This window comes from Triticum aestivum, chromosome 5A (genome assembly GCF_018294505.1).
Source record: "Triticum aestivum cultivar Chinese Spring chromosome 5A, IWGSC CS RefSeq v2.1, whole genome shotgun sequence".
Lineage (NCBI taxonomy): Eukaryota > Viridiplantae > Streptophyta > Magnoliopsida > Poales > Poaceae > Triticum > Triticum aestivum.
In genome coordinates, this window is record NC_057806.1 from 59,474,496 (window position 1) to 59,494,534 (window position 20,039).

Genomic DNA, 20,039 nt, shown 5'->3' on the forward strand with positions numbered 1-20,039 from the left:
AACTTTAAGAAACGACAACTTTAGTTTCTTGCCAAACCACAGTTCATAAGGTGTCATATCAACGGATTTAGATGGTGCCCTTTTTAACGTGAATGCAGCTGTCTCTAATGCATAACCCCCAAAACGATAGTGGTAGATTGGTAAGAAACATCATAGATCGCACCATATCTAATAAAGTACGGTTATGACGTCCGGACACACCATTACGCTGTGGTGTTCCAGGTGGTGTGAGTTACGAAACTATTCCGCATTGTTTTAAATGAAGACCAAACTCGTAACTCTAATATTCTCCTCCATGATCAGAGCGTAGAAACTTTATTTTCTTGTTATGATGATTTTCTACTTCACTCTGGAATTATATGAACTTTTCGAATGTTTCAGACTTTATGTTTCATCAAGTAGATATACCCATATCTTCTCAAATCATCTGTGAAGATCTGAAAATAACAATACCTGCCGCGAGCCTCAATATTCATCGGACCACATACATCAATATGTATGATTTCCAACAAATCTGTTGCTCGCTCCATTGTTCCGGAGAACGGCGTTTTAGTCATCTTGCCCAAGAGGCATGGTTCGCAAGCATCAAGTGATTCCAAAAGGCCATCAGCATGGAGTTTCTTCATGCGCTTTACACCAATATGACCTAAATGGCAGTGCCACAAATAAGTTGCACTATCATTATTAACTTTGCATCTTTTGGCTTCAATATTATGAATATGTGTATCACTATGATCGAGATTCAACGAACCATTTTCATTGGGTGTGTAACCATATAAGGTTTTATTCATGTAAACAGAACAACAATTATTCTCTAACTTAAGTGAATAACCGTATTGCAATAAACATGATCAAATCATATTCATGCTGAACGCAAACACCAAATAACATTTATTTAGGTTCAACACTAATCCCGAAAGTATAGGGAGTGTGCGATGATGATCATATCAATCTTGGAACTATTTCCAACACACATCGTCACTTCACCCTTAACTAGTTTCTGTTCATTCTGCAACTCCCGTTTCGAGTTACTACTCTTAGCAACTGAACCAGTATCAAATACCGAGGGGTTGCTACGAACACTAGTAAAATACACATCAATAATCTGTATATCAAATATACCTTTGTTCACTTTGTCATCCTTCTTATCCGCCAAATACTTGGGGTAGTTCCGTTTCCAGTAACCAGTTCCATTGCAGCAGAAGCACTTAGTCTCAGGCTTAGGTCCAGACTTGGGCTTCTTTACTTGAAAACTAGTGGTCTTGTCAACCATCAACACTTGATGTTTTTCTTGATTTCTACCTTCGCCAATTTTAGCATTGCGAAGAGCTTGGGAATTGTTTTCGTCATCCCTTGCATACTATAGTTCATCACGAAGTTCTACTAACTTGGTGATGGTGACTAGAGAATTTTGTCAATCACTATTTTATCTGGAAGATTAACTCCCACTTGATTCAAGCGATTGTAGTACCCGCACAATCTGAGCACATGCTCACTGCTTGAGCTATTCTCCTCCGTCTTTTAGCTATAGAACTTGTTGGAGACTTCATATCTCTCAACTCGGGTATTTGCTTGAAATATTAACTTCAACTCCTAGAACATCTCATATGGTCCATGACGTTCAAAACGTCTTTGAAGTCCCGATTCTAAGCCGTTAAGCATGGTGCACTAAACTATCAAGTAGTCATCATATTGAGCTAGCCAAACGTTCATAACATCTGCATTTGCTCCTGTAATAGGTCTGTCACCTAGCGGTGCATCAAGGACATAATTCTTCTGTGCATCAATGAGGATAATCCTCAGATCACGGATCCAATCCGCATCATTGCTACTAACATCTTTCAACATAGTTTTTCTCTAGGAACATATCAAAATAAACATAGGGAAGCAACAATGCGAGCTATTGATCTCCAACATAGATATGCTAATACTACCAGGACTAAGTTCATGATAAATTTAAGTTCAATTAATCATATTACTTAAGAACTCCCACTTAGATAGTCATCCCTCTAATCCTCTAAGTGATCACGTGATCCAAATCAACTAAACCATAACCGATCATCACGTGAAATGGAGTAGCTTTCAATGGTGAACATCATTATGTTGATCATATCTACTATATGATTCACGCTCGACCTTTCGGTCTCAGTGTTCCGAGGCCATATCTGCATATGCTAGGCTCGTCAGGTTTAACCTGAGTATTCTGCGTGTGCAAAACTAGCTTGCACCCATTGTAGATGGACATAGAGCTTATCACACCCGATCATCACGTGGTGTCTGGGAACGACGAACTTTGGCAACGGTGCATACTCAGGGAGAACACTTTTATCTTGAAATTTAGTGAGAGATCATCTTATAATGCTATCGTCAATCAAAGCAAGATAAGATGCATAAAAGATAAACATCACATGCAATCAATATAAGTGATATGATATGGCCATCATCATCTTGTGCTTGTGATCTCCATCTCCGAAGCACCGTCATGATCACCATCTTCACCGGCGCGACACCTTGATCTTCATCGTAGCATCGTTGTCGTCTCGCCAATCTTATGCTTCTGCGACTGTCGCTACCGCTTAGTGATAAAGTAAAGCATTACAGGGCGATTGCATTGCATACAATAAAGCAACAACCATATGGCTCCTGCCAGTTGCCGATAACTCGGTTACAAAACATGATCATCTCATACAATAAAATTTAGCATCATGTCTTGACCATATCACATCACAACATGCCCTGCAAAAACAAGTTAGACGTCCTCTACTTTGTTGTTGCAAGTTTTACGTGGCTGCTACGGGCTTAGCAAGAACCGTTCTTACCTACGCATCAAAACCACAACGATAGTTTGTCAAGTTGGTGATGTTTTAACCTTCGCAAGGACCGGGCGTAGCCACACTCGGTTCAACTAAAGTTGGAGAAACTGACACCCGCCAGCCACCTATGTGCAAAGCACGTCGGTAGAACCAGTCTCGTGTAACCGTACGCGTAATGTCGGTCCGGGCCGCCTCATCCAACAATACTGTCGAACCAAAGTATGACATGCTGGTAAGCAGTATGACTTATATCGCCCACAACTCACTTGTGTTCTACTCGTGCATATGGCATCTACGCATAAAACCTGGCTTGGATGCCACTATTGGGGTACGTAGTAATTTCAAAAAAATTCCTACGCACACGCAAAATCATGGTGATGCATAGCAACGAGAGGGGAGAGTGTTGTCCACGTACCCTCGTAGACCGATCAAGTACCGAACGCATGGCACCTCCGAGTTCAGCACACGTTCAACCCGATGACGTCCCTCGAGCTCCGATCTGGCCGAGTGTTGAGGGAGAGTTTTGTCAGCACGACGGCGTGGTGACGATGATGATATTTTACTGAGGCAGGGCTTCGCCTAAGCACTGCTACAGTATTATCGAGGTGGACTATGGTGGAGGGGGCACCACACAAGGCTAAAAGAGCAAATGATCAATTGTTGTGTCTATGGGGTGCCCCCTGCCCCCGTATATAAAGGAGCAAGGGGGGGTGCGGCCGGCCTAGAGAGGGGGCACGCCAGGAGGAGTCCTACTCCCACCGGGAGTAGGACTCCCCCTTTCCTAGTTGGATTAGGACTTGGGAGGGGAAAGAGGAGGGAGAGAGGAAGGAAGGGGGGCGCCGCCCCTTCTCCTTATCCTATTCGGACTGGGGGGAGGGGTGCGCGGCCCAACCCTGGTCGCCTCTCCTCTTCTCCGTAAAGGCCCACTAAGGCCCATTAACCTCCCGGGGGTTCCAGTAACCTCTCGGTACTCCGGTAAAATCCCGATTTCATCCGGAACACTTCTGATATCCAAACATAGGTTCCCAATATATCAATCTTCATGTCTCGACCATTTCAAGACTCCTCGCTATGTCCGTGATCACATTCGGGACTCCGAACAACCTTAGGTACATCAAAACATATAAACTCATAATATAACTGTCATCGAAACGTTAAGCATGCGGACCCTATGGGTTCGAGAACTATGGAGACATGACCGAGACACGTCTCCGGTCAATAACCAATAGCGGAACCTGGATGCTCATATTGGCTCCCACATATTCTACGAAGATCTTTATCGGTCAGACCGCATAACAACATACGTTGTTCCCTTTGTCATCGGTATGTTACTTGCCCGAGATTTGATCGTCGGTATCTCAATACCTAGTTCAATCTCGTTACCGGCAAGTCTCTTTACTCGTTCCATAATACATCATCCCACAACTAACTCATTAGTTGCAATGCTTGCAAGGCTTAAGTGATGTGCATTATCGAGAGGGCCCAGAGATACCTCTCCGACAATCGGAGTGACAAATCCTAATCTCGAAATACGCCAACCCAACAAGTACCTTTGGAGACACCTGTAGAGCACCTTTATAATCACCCAGTTACGTTGTGACGTTTGGTAGCACACAAAGTGTTCCTCCGGTAAACGGGAGTTGCATAATCTCATAGTCATAGGAACATGTATAAGTCATGAAGAAAGCAATAGCAACATACTAAATGATCAAGTGCTAAGCTAACTTAATGGGTCAAGTCAATCACATCATTCTCCTAATGATGTGACCCCGTTAATCAAATGACAACTCATGTCTATGGCTAGGAAACATAACCATTTTTGATCAACGAGCTAGTCAAGTAGAGGCATACTAGTGACACTCTGTTTGTCTATGTACTCACACATGTATTATGTTTCCGGTTAATACAATTCTAGCATGAATAATAAACATTTATCATGAAATAAGGAAATAAATAATAACTTTATTATTGCCTCTAGGACATATTTCATTCACCAACTTCCCCCCCCCCCCAGGAACCGAGTTCCGCCCCCGTTTCGAAGGGCTAGAGCATCAGGAGGCATCCGCCGCCGCCAGAAGCCGGAGAGGGAGGGTTGCGGAACCGTCTCCACCGCCACCGGGGATCCACCCGAGCCGAGCGCCGCCACCCAGCGGCAAGGGCCCGACTGGGTGGGGGCAGCCCACCACCACCGCTACCGTGCTGCCCCCCCACCAGAGCACCAGGTGAGAGGGCCGCCCACGACCCAGTCAACCGCGACCCGCGGTGCCGGACGCGACGCCGAAGCGCTGCCGGGGGCACCGCCACCGACGCCACCACCGGAGTCGTCTCCTCCTCGTCACCGATCTCCCTCAAACAGAGTTGCCGAATCCCTCGAACAAGTCCGCCGGAGTAGTGCAGGCGCACTGCCTCTAACTGTATCCGCGCGTGCGGTGAGGAACGCCGGGTGGCGGACTGCTAGGTTCGATCGCACGACCTAGACGTGCTTGGAAGCTAATTGCAACACATGCTAAGCCCTAACTTTTGCACCGGAATGATTATCTGATAGTGATGCAGTACCCCCACTATATATAGGCATCCACTACGGCTCAACACATGGGCCCCGTGTGGATCCTAAAGCCCAAAGCTCGTTCAGCCCAGATCCAAGTCCACGTCGGATCACATCCGAACGGTGAAGTCGGATCCGGCCTCACAAATTCATTTCCTTAAGCGCGCGATCCCTTAGGTTCAAGTCGACTTGGTCGCAGGTGATGACATCCCACATGCTCAGTTGGTAGTGGCTTCTAGCAAAACTTGCCAACCACCAAGTAGACAATGAAGCTGGTTTGGTGAACCTATACAATGTGTCCTTCTGTTACTTTTGCCTCACAATACATGTTGCTAGGCTCAGGGAAAATCGGTCACCCTTGTTCCAGCCCGATCTCTTTCTCGTTCTAGTGATGCTGGCCTCAAAACTGGATTATATCATTTGTTCCAAAAATAACATGTCTACACCACAATATCAGTGTCAGAGAACTATATATTCAGAGTTTTTTGTTCAAACTAGAAAATGCACGCTTCACAGACCTTGTCTTGATGATCTTCAAGCTAGAAAATGCACGCTCATCACTAGAGGTGGAAACCGGGAGAGTAACAAGTAAACTAATCAATATGTGAACCAAGTTGTAGATCCTACATCGGCTCATCACAACAAGGCACCAACAAAGTGCAGTTAAAATTGAAGTGTTCTTCAAATCTTCACTATTGGAAGCATCCGCAGCAACATGATTAAGTTGATGCTCTAGTCCAATCATATTTGTTGTGTGAAATCTGCTAGATAGTACTTCTCAACCATTTTGCATATATCTTTAGGACTAAAAGAAGCAAATCCATCATTTGGCACCAAAGTAACACTTATGGATAGAAGAGCCGGCACATTCTCATCGAACTTTAGATTTAATTCATTTAGCTGGTGATACGTCCATTTTGCATCATGCTTTTATATTGATATTCATTGCATTATAGGATGTTATTACACATTATATCACAATAGTTATGCCTTTTCTCTCTTATTTTACAAGGTTTGCATAAAGAGGGAGATTGCCGGCAGCTGGAATTCTGGACTGGAAAAAAGAGCAAATATTAGAGACCTATTTTGCACAACTCCAAAAGTCTTGAAACTTCACGGAGAATTGTTTTGGAATATAAAAAACTATATAACGCCCTGCGCATTGCTGCAGAAAATGTGCTTTACTCGACGGACTAACTCTCCTAAAAGGATCATGAAAACAATGAGTAAATGATTTTTCTTGGTCAATAATACTGTAGAATAATACATACTTATATCAATCAAAGTTTGGACAACTGACGAACACACATATTAGAGGATTATATGGAAGTTTACACGTGGAACCCAAATGGTCCATGGCTTCAATACATGCCCACCATCTCCGCTTCTTTTGTAAGTGGAAAAAACCTTCAAGCTACAACTGAAATATCACCACATATCGATAAGACTATAACCCCAAATTTGAATTGTGCCACTCTCCATCAGAAATCTCCCGTCCATTTACTTTGATCCATCCCTCCACATGAGGAAAAGAAATGCCGGAAATTAAACATGAAAATCACCGAAGGGCAACTTCAGAATCAAGAAAAAAGTGACATGTAAACATCAAGGCCCTTCTATTATTCAGAGAAGGTGGATTCATCTTGCATTACTACTATTTAATATAAGATGTGCAGAACAACAAAGAAAATTTTGGATGTCATATCGTCAAATTAAACTTCCGCACTTTTATAAAGTAATTTCATTAGACATTTTCAGCAATACACAATGGTAAGATATGTGCAATTGTGGTCCTGAAAAGGGCATGGAATATCATGAGTTGCATCGAGTGCATGAATCATTGCCTTCCTCAGTAGGTGACTAACATGGTTGATAAAATAAAGGGTTTTGCACAAACACAATAATTTAGAGAAAATTAGATCAACCAATAGCATTTTGGCACGCCTTGATTGATATATTTTCTGGGATCTCAGGAGCTACGAAGTATCTTTTTCGCATACCACACTGTAGATGTCAGGAAACACCTCGACATACCAGTGCTCCTTATCCTGAATTCATGATCAAGCCACCAACTGCTGCTACCGCTAGCTGTAGTTTGCTTCGCCATTTGTTGGATGGCAAGAGTACTGCAGTAGACAAATAATTTCATGTATTAGGAATTGATTTGACAGATAATTAGATGTGCGTGTGGCATGATGCCCATGGCACTCCGTTCTCATACTTTTACCAAATCGAAAGAAGAAATTGCCACATCGTACCTCTTATTAATTAGATATAGGTCAATCTCGCCACGGATGTCAAGCTGCATTGAATTTATTGAGGAAAATGAAATTTAGATCGTTCCTTTGAGAACTATATCAGCTGCAGGATTCCTCCCGCCGTCTCGATCTGTTGGAAATCTCAGAAAGTCAGTAGACTCGACAAACAAACCTAACAAATTCAACTTATCTTCTGATAAGCGGCCGGGGCAGGGTGTCCCATTGTCTACCTGCTCGTGTGCAGCAACGGTGCCGCTAGTCCAGATCTGGTAGCCACGCAATCGAGGAGAGGAAGAGGACGACTGGATGACACTGACGAGCGAAGAGGGGAGTTGGTGAAGGTTGGAAAGCGAGGATGGAAGGGGACAGATGGGCGATGTATATGAAGGAAAGGGGAGACAATGGTCCGTGAAGGATTAAACTCTAGCAGTTAACGCGACATTTGCTTTGTTCGTGCTTGCATTGGTTGCATGCACCTGATTTCAAGCGCCACGTGTAGTTCTCTTCCTTTTATTTAGCAGATTTCTTTATCTCAAACGTTACACGTATAGGAGGAAGACCGAGGGGAAAAACCGATCTTCTCCGTGTAAAACAGACGGCGCTTCCTGTCCCGCTGGCGTAATAAGCTCAGAAGAATGTAGTACGTACTAATTACTTGTGATAATTATTCCACAAAATAAATAATGACGTGGATGCATGGATGTACTATGCATGCTAATAATTGACGATGTGGCAACACTGCTGAGTTGGATAGCTTACATGTTAAGATAAATATGATAGTGGGGGTGAACTTCTTAGGTATATAGGATATTGGACGAAGAAAGAACTAAAGGGGGGCCACCTGCCATCCACAAAGGTGGAGGGCGCGCCTCCTGCCTTATGGGCCACCTGGCAGGCCTCCGATGCCCATCTTTTGCTATATGATGTGTTTTGACCTGTAAAAAATAAGAAGGAAGCTTTCGGGACGAAGCGCCCCCGTCTCGAGGCAGAACTTGGGCAGAACCAATCTAGGGCTCCGGCGGAGCTGTTCTGCCGGTGAAACTTCCCTCCGGGAGGGGAAAATCATCACCAATGATCCTCTCATCGAGAGGGGGTCAATTTCCATCAACGTCTTCACCAGCACCATCTCCTCTCAAACCCTAGTTCATCTCTTGTATCCGATATTTGCCTCAAAACCTCAGATTGGTACCTGTGGGTTGCTAGTAGTGTTGATTACTCCTTGTAGTTGATGCTAGTTGGTTTATTCGGTGGAAGATCATATGTTCGGATCCTTAATGATAATTAATGCTCCTCTGATTATGAACGTGAATATGTTTGTGAGTAGTTACGTTTGTTCCTGAGGACATGGGAGAAGTCTTGTTATAAGTAATCATGTGAATTTGCTATTCGTTCGATATTTTGATGAGATGTATGTTGTCTTTCCTCTAGTGATGTTATGTGAACGTTGACTACATGACACTTCACCATGATTTGGGCCTAGGGGAAGGCATTGGGAAGTATTAAGTAGATGATGGGTTGCTAGAGTGACAGAAGCTTAAACCCTAGTTTATGCGTTGCTTCGTAAGGGGCTGATTTGGATCCATATGTTTCATGCTATGGTTAGATTTATTTAATTCTTATTTCATAGTTGCGGATGCTTGCGAGAGGGGTTAATCATAAGTGGGAGGCTTGTCCAAGGAAGGGCAGCACCCAAGCACCGGTCCACCCACATATCAGATTATGAAAGTAACGAACGCGGATCATATGAGCATGACTAAAACTAGCTTGATAACAATTCCCATGTGTCCTCGGGAGCGCTTTACTTTATAAAAGAGTTCGTCCAGGCTTGTCCTTTGCTACAAAAAGGATTGGCCACCTTGCTGCACCTTAGTTACTTTGTTACTCGTTGCGAATTATCTTATCACACAACTATCTGTTACCGATAATTTCAATGCTTGCAGAGAATACCTTGCTGAAAACCGTTTGCCATTTCCTTCTCCTCCCCATTGGGTTCGACACTCTTACTTATTGAAAGGACTATGATAGATCCCATATACTTGTGGGTCATCAAGACTCTTTTTTAGCGCCATTGCCGGGGAGTGAAGCGCTTTTGGTAAGTGGAATTTGGTAAGGAAACATTTATATAGTGTGCTGAAATTTACTGTCACTTGTTACTATGGAAAATAATCCTTTGATGGGCTTGTTCGGGGTATCTTCACCTCGACTAGAAGAGCAAAGAGTTGCTCCTCAACCTACTGCACCTACTGAAAATATTTATATGAAATCCCTTCGAGTATGATAGAGAAACTGCTAGCTAATCCTTATGCAGGAGATGGAACATTACATCCTGATATGCACCTAATCTATGTGGATGAAGTTTGTCGATTATTTAATCTTGCAGGTTTGCCCGAGGATGTTGTCAAAAAGAAGATCTTCCCTTTATCTTTGAAGGGAAAGGCATTGACATGGTATAGGCTATGTGATGATATTGGATCTCGGAACTACAACTGATTGAAATTGGAATTTTATTAGAAGTTTTATCCTATGCATCTGGTTCGTCGTGATCGGAATTATATATATAATTTTTGGCCTCGTGAAGGAGAAAGTATCGCTCAAGCTTGGGGAAGGCTTAAGTCAATGTTATATTCATGCCCCTCTCAAGAGAAATTATTATTCAAAAATTTTATGCTCGGCTTTCTCATAATGATCGATCCATGCTCGATACTTCTTGTACTAGTTATTTTATGAAGAAGGATATTGACTTCAAATGAGATTTATTGGAAAGAATTAAACGCAACTCTAAATATTGGGAACTCGACAAAGGTAAGGAGTCAGGTATAAACCTTAAGTTTGATTGTGTTAAATCTTTTATGGATACCGATGCTTTTCGTGATTTTAGCACTAAATATGGGCTTGACTCTGAGATAGTAGCTTCTTTCTGTGAATATTTTGCTACTCATCTTGATCTCCCTAAAGAGAAGTGGTTTAAATATCATCCTCCCATTGATCTTAAAGTAGTAGAACCTATTAAAGTTGAAGAAGAAACTATTACTTATAATGTTGATCCTATTGTTCCTACAACTTATATTGAGAAACCACCTTTTCCTGTTAGAATGAAGGATCATGCTAAAGCTTCAACTGTGGTTCGTAAGAGTTATACTAGAACACCTACACCCCCTGAACAAATTAAAGTTGAACCTCGTATTGCTATGGTTAAAGATCTCTTGGTTGATAATATTGATGGGCATGTTATTTATTTCTATGATGAAGCTGCTAGGATTGCTAAACCCGATATTAAAGATATACATAGACCTGTTGTTGGCATGCCTGTTGTTTTTGTTAAAATAGGAGATCATTGTTATCATGGCTTATGTGATGTGGGTGCTAGTGTGAGTGCAATTCTTTTTTCTTTATATAAAGAAATTATGAATGATATTGCACCTGCTGAGATAGAAGATATTGATGTTACTATTAAGCTTGCCAATAGAGATACTATATCACCAATTGGGATTGTTAGAGATGTTGAAGTCTTGTGTGGGAAAATAAAATACTCTACTGATTTTCTTGTTCTTGCTTCCCCACAAGATGACTTTTGTCCCATTATATTTGGTAGACCTTTCTTGAATACTGTTAGTGCTAAGATAGACTGCGAGAAAGATATTGTTACTATTAGCTTAGGGGATATGTCTCATGATTTTAATTTTTCTAAATTTCATAGACAACCCCATGATAAAGAACTGCCTAGTAAGGATGAAATTATTGGTCTTGCTTCTATTGCCGTGCCTCCTACTGATCCTTTAGAACAATATTTGCTAGACCATGAAAATGATATGTTTATGAATGAAAGAAGGGAAATGGATGAAATATTCTTTAATCAAGGGCCTGTTTTGAAACACAACTTGCCTGTTGAAATCCTTGGGGATCCTCCTCCACCCAAGGGCGATCCCGAGTTTGAGCTTAAAAATTACCTGATACTTTGAAATATGATTATCTTGATGAAAAGAAGATATATCCTGTTATTATTAGTGCTAACCTTTCAGAGCATGAAGAAAAGGGATTATTGAAAACTCTGAAGAAGCACCGTGCTGCTATTGGATATACTCTTGATGATCTTAAGGGCATTAGTCCCACTCTATGTCAGCACAAAATTAATTTGGAGCATGATGATAAACCAGTTGTTGATCATCAGCGACGGTTAATGTAGCGACCCGACCTCAGACGGTCAAGTCTCTGTGCTTCAGTGTCATCCCTGGATCGGTAATGCTGACACACACAACACTCGAATGGTTTTATAACAGAGTAGCAGTCACACACTTATTACATCGATAGTCTCAAAAGAGAATTTATTACAATAAATATGGCTTAAGGCCATCTAACTAAGATAACAACGGAAGGCTTGGAAGATAAAGTGAGTCCATCAACTCCAACGGCATAGCTAAGTGCATGACAAACGACCTAGCGCACCTTATTCTTCGTCTGAAAAGTCTGCAACATGATACGTTGCAGCCTGAAACGGGCCAGCACATGGAATATGCTGGCAATATAACATAGTAGAGCAATGAACAGGTAAATGCTATCACTACATGCATATATGGCTGGTGGAGGCTCTATGGTTATATAGTTTTTTGCGGAAAGCCAAATTTTCCCTACAACAAAGGAATATGATTTATTTGACTATCATGGTGGTTGAAACATTGAGAAGGTTCCTCCAACTCAATCCCAATTAAAGTAATCATTATCAACCCAACAAATTAACTTAGAGTGATGAGATCAAATCAATAATTCAAGTACCAGATACTGAAGTTGTCCATAACCGGGGACACAGCTAACCATGATTAGTTTGTACACTCTGCAGAGGTTTGCGCACTTTTCCCCACAAGACTCGATCCACTCCATTGGATTTCTCGCACTTCATGGTGTTTGAGAAGCGGATGACCGAGACACAGTCTTTCAGAAGCATTAACTTTAACCCCGGGTAGACAGTACCAACCTACATCCCCTACATCTGCTAGCCTACCACTGGAAGAGGTCATGCAACCTACTCAACTATGCTAGAGCCCATAATAGCTTGTGGCTGCACACGGAAGTTTCTAGCATGAATAATCTTATGATCCCTTTGAGCCTGGGTGGCGAGCCGTAGGATGATCACACGGGTCCTCCGGGATATCCTAGGACAACACCGGATTCTCCAGGTGCCTCCAACCAATCCACCAGATGTGTATTTAAGTAGCCAACTTATGTTAACCATTAATTAACAATCTCACATCTGTCATGGATACACTCAAACCCAATCCACGTCTACGAGCATAGCATCACAATATAAGCATAACGTAGAAGTAACTCCCAAGGGTTTGATAATAAAATAGGTAATAGGTTCTACCTCATCATCTACTTCACAATACCCACAAGTTAATCACATTCTAATCATGCAGTGTTTGAGAATTGCAACTAATGCATAAAAACTAGGTAGGAAAAGAGTATGATCAATGTGTTACTTGCCTTGCTGATGATCCGGAAAACCTAGAGACTCTTAGTAGCACGCTTCGCACTCCGGGAATTCTATTGCAAACAAACAATAGCATACATAAGCACTCAACTAGAAGCACGGATAAAACTCAAATAAGAAGATCTAACCATAAAGTTCAACTGAAGAACTCCGGTTTGCAAAAATAATCAAATCAAACGGAGCAACGAAACTCAAACTACAAAAGAAACAAAATCCGTTTACTAATCTGGACTAAAGTAAAATTTTACAGTACCAAAATCTTAATCAAGTTGGCTAAACAGAAAGAGGGCTTCGAGACGAAGATCTAGGCGCTTGTTTCACCTGATTTGGATAAACGAGCGAAAAGATAAACTAAAACGAAAATCAGGGCAGAAATTGCGATAAAAAATAATCGCGGAAAAAACTGGAAAATAAAATGAGACGAACAGGCTAACGAACGAACGTTTGCTGTCTGCAGCTAAGTGACGAACAGCGTTTGTTGCAACGAACGTATGGACGAACATCCACTATTTAACTAAATCGAAAAAACAAAACCGAAACTAAAAAAAAATTATATCTAGGGTTTCGAAAAAACTCGACGGTTTTCCCGAGGAAACCGAGTCGGCGGCGGCAGCTACCTCGGCAACGGCGGGATCGGTGGCGGCGGGCGGCGGCGGGGACTTTGGCGGCAGTGGGGCGAAGATGTCTACTACGCAACCTTCTTCTTGTCGACGTTGTTGGGCCTCCAAGTGCAAAGGTTTGTAGGACAGTAGCAAATTTCCCTCAAGTGGATGACCTAAGGTTTATCAATCCGTGGGAGGCGTAGGTTGAAGATGGTCTCTCTCAAGCAACCTTGCAACCAAATAACAAAGAGTCTCTTGTGTCCCGAACACACCCAATACAATGGTAAATTGTATAGGTGCACTAGTTCGGCGAAGAGATGGTGATACAAGTGCAATATGGATGGTAGATATAGGTTTTTTTAATCTGAAATTATAAAAACAGCAAGGTAACTAATGATAAAAGTGAGCACAAACAGTATTGCAATGCTAGGAAACAAGGCCTAGGGTTCATACTTTCACTAGTGCAAGTTCTCTCAACAATAATAACATAATTGGATCATAAAACTATCCCTCAACATGCAACAAAGAGTCACTCCAAAGTCACTAATAGCAGAGAACAAATGAAGAGATTATGGTAGGGTACAAAACCACCTCAAAGTTATTCTTTCTGATCGGTCTATTCAAGAGTTCGTAGTAAAATAACATGAAGCTATTCTTTCCGTTCAATCTATCATAGAGTTCGTACTAGAATAACACCTTAAGACACAAATCAACCAAAACCCTAATGTCACCTAGATACTCCAATGTCACCTCAAGTATCCGTGGGTATGATTATACGATATGCATCACACAATCTGAGATTCAACTATTCAAACCAACACAAAGTACTTCAAAGAGTGCCCCAAAGTTTCTACCGGAGAGTCAAGACGAAAACGGGTGCCAACCCCTATGCATAGATTCCCAAGGTCACGGAACCCGCAAGTTGATCACCAAAACATATATCAAGTAGATCACGTGAATATCCCATTGTCACCACAGATAAGCACATGCAAGACATACATCAAGTGTTCTCAAATCCTTAAAGACTCAATCCGATAAGATAACTTCAAAGGGAAAACTCAATCCATTACAAGAGAGTAGAGGGGAAGAAACATCATAAGATCCAACTATAATAGCAAAGCTCGCGATACATCAAGATCATATCACCTCAAGAACACGAGAGAGAGAGAGAGAGAGAGAAATCAAACACATAGCTACTGGTACATACCCTCAGCCTGGAGGGTGAACTACTCCCTCCTCGTCATGGAGAGCACCGGGATGATGTAGATGGCCACCGGTGAGGGATCCCCCCTCCGGCAGGGTGCTGGAACAGGGTCCCGATTGGTTTTTGGTGGCTACAGAGGCTTGCGGCGGCGGAACTCCCGATCTATTGTGCTCCTCGATGTTTTAGGGTATATGGACATATATAGGCGAAAGAAGTCGGTCAGGGGAGCCACGAGGGGCCCACGAGGGTGGGGGCGCGCCCAGGGGGGTAGGGCGCGCCTCCCTGCCTCGTGGCTTCCTCGAAGCTTCCCTGACGTCTACTCCAAGTCTCCTGGATTGCTTCCGTTCCAAAAATAACTCTCCCAAAGGTTTCATTCCGTTTGGACTCCATTTGATATTCCTTTTCTTCGAAACATTGAAATAGGCAAGAAAACAACAATTTGGGTTGGGCCTCCGGTTAATAGGTTAGTGCCAAAAATAATATAAAAGTGCTTAGTAAAGCCCATAAACATCCAAAACAGATAATATAATAGCATGAATACTTCATAAATTATAGATATGTTGGAGACGTATCAGCATCCCCAAGCTTAATTCCTGCTCGTCCTCGAGTAGGTAATTGATAAAAGAAATAATTTATGAAGTGTGAATGCTAGCAGGTGCACAAGTTTGATCAATGATAATTTCAATCACCTTTTCTAGCATCATTATATGTCATAACAGTAGCTCATATCATAAAGCTTCTCATGATCAAGTAACAAGCTATTCACATGTTAAAGTATAGATCATAAACTTTCTTGAAAACTAACAAACAGTTCTCAGTCATCAAACAATTGCAATTCATCATATTTTCAGGAAGGGTCTATGTAAGAGCTTTGATTTAGCAAATTCCACATACTCAACTATCATATAGTCTTCCATGATTGCTACCACTCAAAGCACATTTTTAGAACAAATAGCATCCATCGAACACAAAGAAAGATAGGGGCTTAGTGTTTCGCCTCCCAACTTATTTATCATATAGATAATTGTCAACAATAATAATTCATGATCAAATATATTTGAATGGCCATATATGCTTAGATCTTTCTCCACCACATGATGCTTGCCAACTAAAATGTAGGTTGGAATGAGAAGGAATACTACTGACTCTTGCATAAAAGTAAAAGATAGGCCCTTCGCAGAGGGAAGCAGGGATTTGCAGAGGTGCGAGATCTCAAAGCTAAAACAGAGATGAAAATAATTTTGAGAGGTATTCTTTCATTGTCAACATAACGACCAAGAGTTCCCAATATCTTCCATACTAGATACATTATAGGCAGTTCCCAAACAGAAAGGTAAATATTTTACTCCCCCTCCACCAAAAATCATACTCCCCAGCTTGTCCGAAACAATGGGTGCCGTCCAACTATCAACAATCCTGGGGGAGTTTGTTTAAATTATTTGCGAATTTGTTTTTGATCTTTTGATCATAGGACTGGGCATCCCAATTACCAGCCATTTCCTCGTGAATGATGAGCGGAGTCCACTCATCGTGAGAATAACCCACCTAGCATGGAAGATACTGATAGCCCCTAGTCGCTACATGAGCAATTCGGGCATACAAAATAGATTATTATTTGAAGGTTTAGAGTTTGGCACATGCAAATTTACTTGGAATGGCAGGTAAATACCGCATATAGGTAGATATGGTGGACACTCATGGAAGGAACTTGGTTCAAGGATTTTGGATGCACAAGCAGTATTCCTGCTTAGTACAGATATTTTGTCTAGCAAAGGATTCTAAATAGCAAGCACCACATGTTAGAGGATCCATAACAATATAACTTCTATACAAATATACCCAAGCATAACTCATTATGTTGTCTTCCTTGTCCAACTTCAACTAATTTGCTCAGGTTTGAAAATAAGTAATGGGGCTCACAATCATAGAAGATGTCCAAGATAGTATATTTATATGTGAAATCTCTCTTCCTTTAATATTCTTTCATGAATTGTTCAAGTGACCAATACAATGTTTGCTAACCTTCAAAAAAATTACCAACTCTACTTCTTATATGTGAAGGCATTACTCCCTACGGGAAAGGCATATGAAACATATATAATTTTATATTTATGGCATTCAAATAATTCAACCATTTACTCATAGGATATAAGTGAAGCACACGAGTAAATGACAAACTACTCCAAAAAGATATAAATGAAGATCAATGAGTAGTTAAATAATTATGTAGCTATGTGAAGACTCTCTAATTTAAGAATTTCAGATCTTGGGATATTATTCAAACAGCAATCAAACAAAATAAAATGACATTTCAAGGATAGCACTCATCATGTGAAGAAGCAAAAACTTAAGCTCAACTGATACTAACCGATAATTATTGAAGAAGAAAGGTGGGATGCCTACCGGGGAATCCCCAAGCTTAGAAGCTTGAGACTTCTTGAAATATTATATTGGGGTGCCATTGGAATCCCCAAGCTTAAGCTTTTTTGTCTCCTTAATTCCTCTCATATCACGGTTTCCTAAATCTCGAAAGCTTCATCCACACCAAACTCAACAAGAACTCGTGAAATAAGTTAGTATAAACCAATGCAAAAACCTTATCATTTTATACTGTAACGAATCACTAAAATTATTATTCAACATTGCATACTAAATGCCTCTGCATATTTAATACTCCTATCCTCAAATAGAATAATTAAACAAGCAAACATATGCAAACAATGCAAACATAACAGCAATCTACCAAAACAGTATAGTCTGTAAAGAATGCAAGATTCATCATACTTCCCTAACTCCAAACATTATGAAATTCTACGAAACTGTAGAAAATTTATCAGATCTAAATATGCAAAAAGTTGCAACATTTTATCATATTCTGACTTTTCTAGGGAATTTTTGCAACAGCGGTAAACTTTCTGTTTTGAAACAACAACATGTATACTTGCAAAATAAGCATGGTAAAGGCTATCCTTGACATTTTTATTGAAAATAGAGATGAAAAACATTATTCTAAATAACAGCAAGCAAATACTAACAAAATAAAATGACACTCCAAGCAAAACACATATCATGTGGTGATAGCTCCAAGTAAAGTTACCGATGGACAAAGATGAAAGAGGGGATGCCATCCGGGGCATCCCCAAGCTTAGGCTCTTGGTTGTCCTTGAATATTACCTTGGGGTGCCTTCAGCATCCCCAAGCTTAGGCTCTTGCCACTCCTTATTCCATAGTCCATCGAATCTTTATCCAAAACTTGAAAACTTCACAACACAAAACTTAACAGAAAACTCGTAAGCTCCGTTAGTATAAGAAAATAAATCACCACTTAGGTACTGTTGTGAACTCATTCTAAATTCATATTGGTGTAATATCTACTGTATTCCAACTTCTCTATGGTTCATACCCTCCGATACTACTCATAGATTCATAAAAATAAGCAAACAACACATAGAAAACATAATCTGTCAAAAACAGAACAGTCTATAGTAATCTGTATCAAACATATACTTCTGGAACTCCAAAATTTCTGATATAAATTGGTGGACCTGAGGAATTTGTCTATTAATATTATGAAAAAGAATCAACTTAAAATTACTCTTCTGTAAAAAATGATAGCTAAACTCATGAGCGCAAAGTTTCTGTTTTTTACAGCAAGATCACATTAACTTCCACCCAAGTCTTCCCAAAGGTTCTACTTGGCTCTTTATTGAAACAAAAGCTATAGAACATGATTACTATAGTAGCATAATCATGTGAACACATAAAAACAGTAAAGGTAAATATTGGGTTGTCTCCCAACAAGCGCTTTTCTTTATTGCCTTTTTAGCTAGGCATGATGATTTCAATGATGCTCACATAAAAGATAAGAATTGAAATATAAAGAGAGCATCATGAAGCATATGATAAGCACATTTAAGCCTAACCCACTTCCTATGCATATGGATTTTGTGAGCAAACAACTTATGGGAACAATAATCAATTAGCATAGGAAGGCAAAACAAGCATAACTTTAAAACTTGAAGCATATAGAGAGGAAACTTGATATTATTGCAATTCCTACAAGAATATGTTCCTCCCTAATAATAATTTTCAGTAGCATCATGAATGAATTTAACAATATAACTATCACATAAAACACTATTTTCATGATACACAAGCATAGAATTTTTATTACTCTCCACATAAGCAAATTTCTTCTCATGAATAGTAGTGGGAGCAAACTCAACAAAATAACTATCATGTGAAGCATAATCCAATTGAAAACTAAAATCATGATGACAAGTTTCATGGTCATCTTTATTCTTTATAGCATACATGTCATCACAATAATCATCATAAATAGGAGGCATGCTTTCATCATAATAAATTTGCTCATCAAAACTTCGGGGACTAAACATATCATCTTCATCAAACATAACATCCCCAAGCTTGTGGCTTTGCATATCATTAGCATCATGGGTATTCAAAGAATTCATACTAACAACATCGCAATCATGCTCATCATTCACATATTTTATGCCAAGCATTCTATGTAATTCTTCTTCTAGTACTTGAGCACAATTTTCCTTCTCATCATTTTCACGAAAGACATTAAAAATATGAAGCATATGAGGCATCCTCAATCCCATATTTTGTAGTTTTCTTTTATAAACTAAAGTAGTGATAAAACAAGAAACTAAAAGATTCGATTGCAAGATCTAAAGATATACCTTCAAGCACTCACCTCCCCGGCAACGGCGCCAGAAAAGAGCTTGATGTCTACTATGCAACCTTCTTCTTGTAGACGTTGTTGGGCCTCCAAGTGCAGAGGTTTGTAGGACAGTAGCAAATTTCCCTCAAGTGAATGACCTCAGGTTTATCAATCCGTGGGAGGCGTAGGTTGAAGATGGTCTCTCTCAAGCAACCCTGCAACCAAATAACAAAGAGCCTCTTGTGTCCCCAACACACCTAATACAATGGTAAATTGTATAGGTGCACTAGTTCGGCGAAGAGATGGTGATACAAGTGCAATATGGATGGTAGATATAGGTTTTTGTAATATGAAATTATAAAAACAGCAAGGTAACTAATGATAAAAGTGAGCACAAATGGTATTGCAATGCTAGGACACAAGGCCTAGGGTTCATACTTTC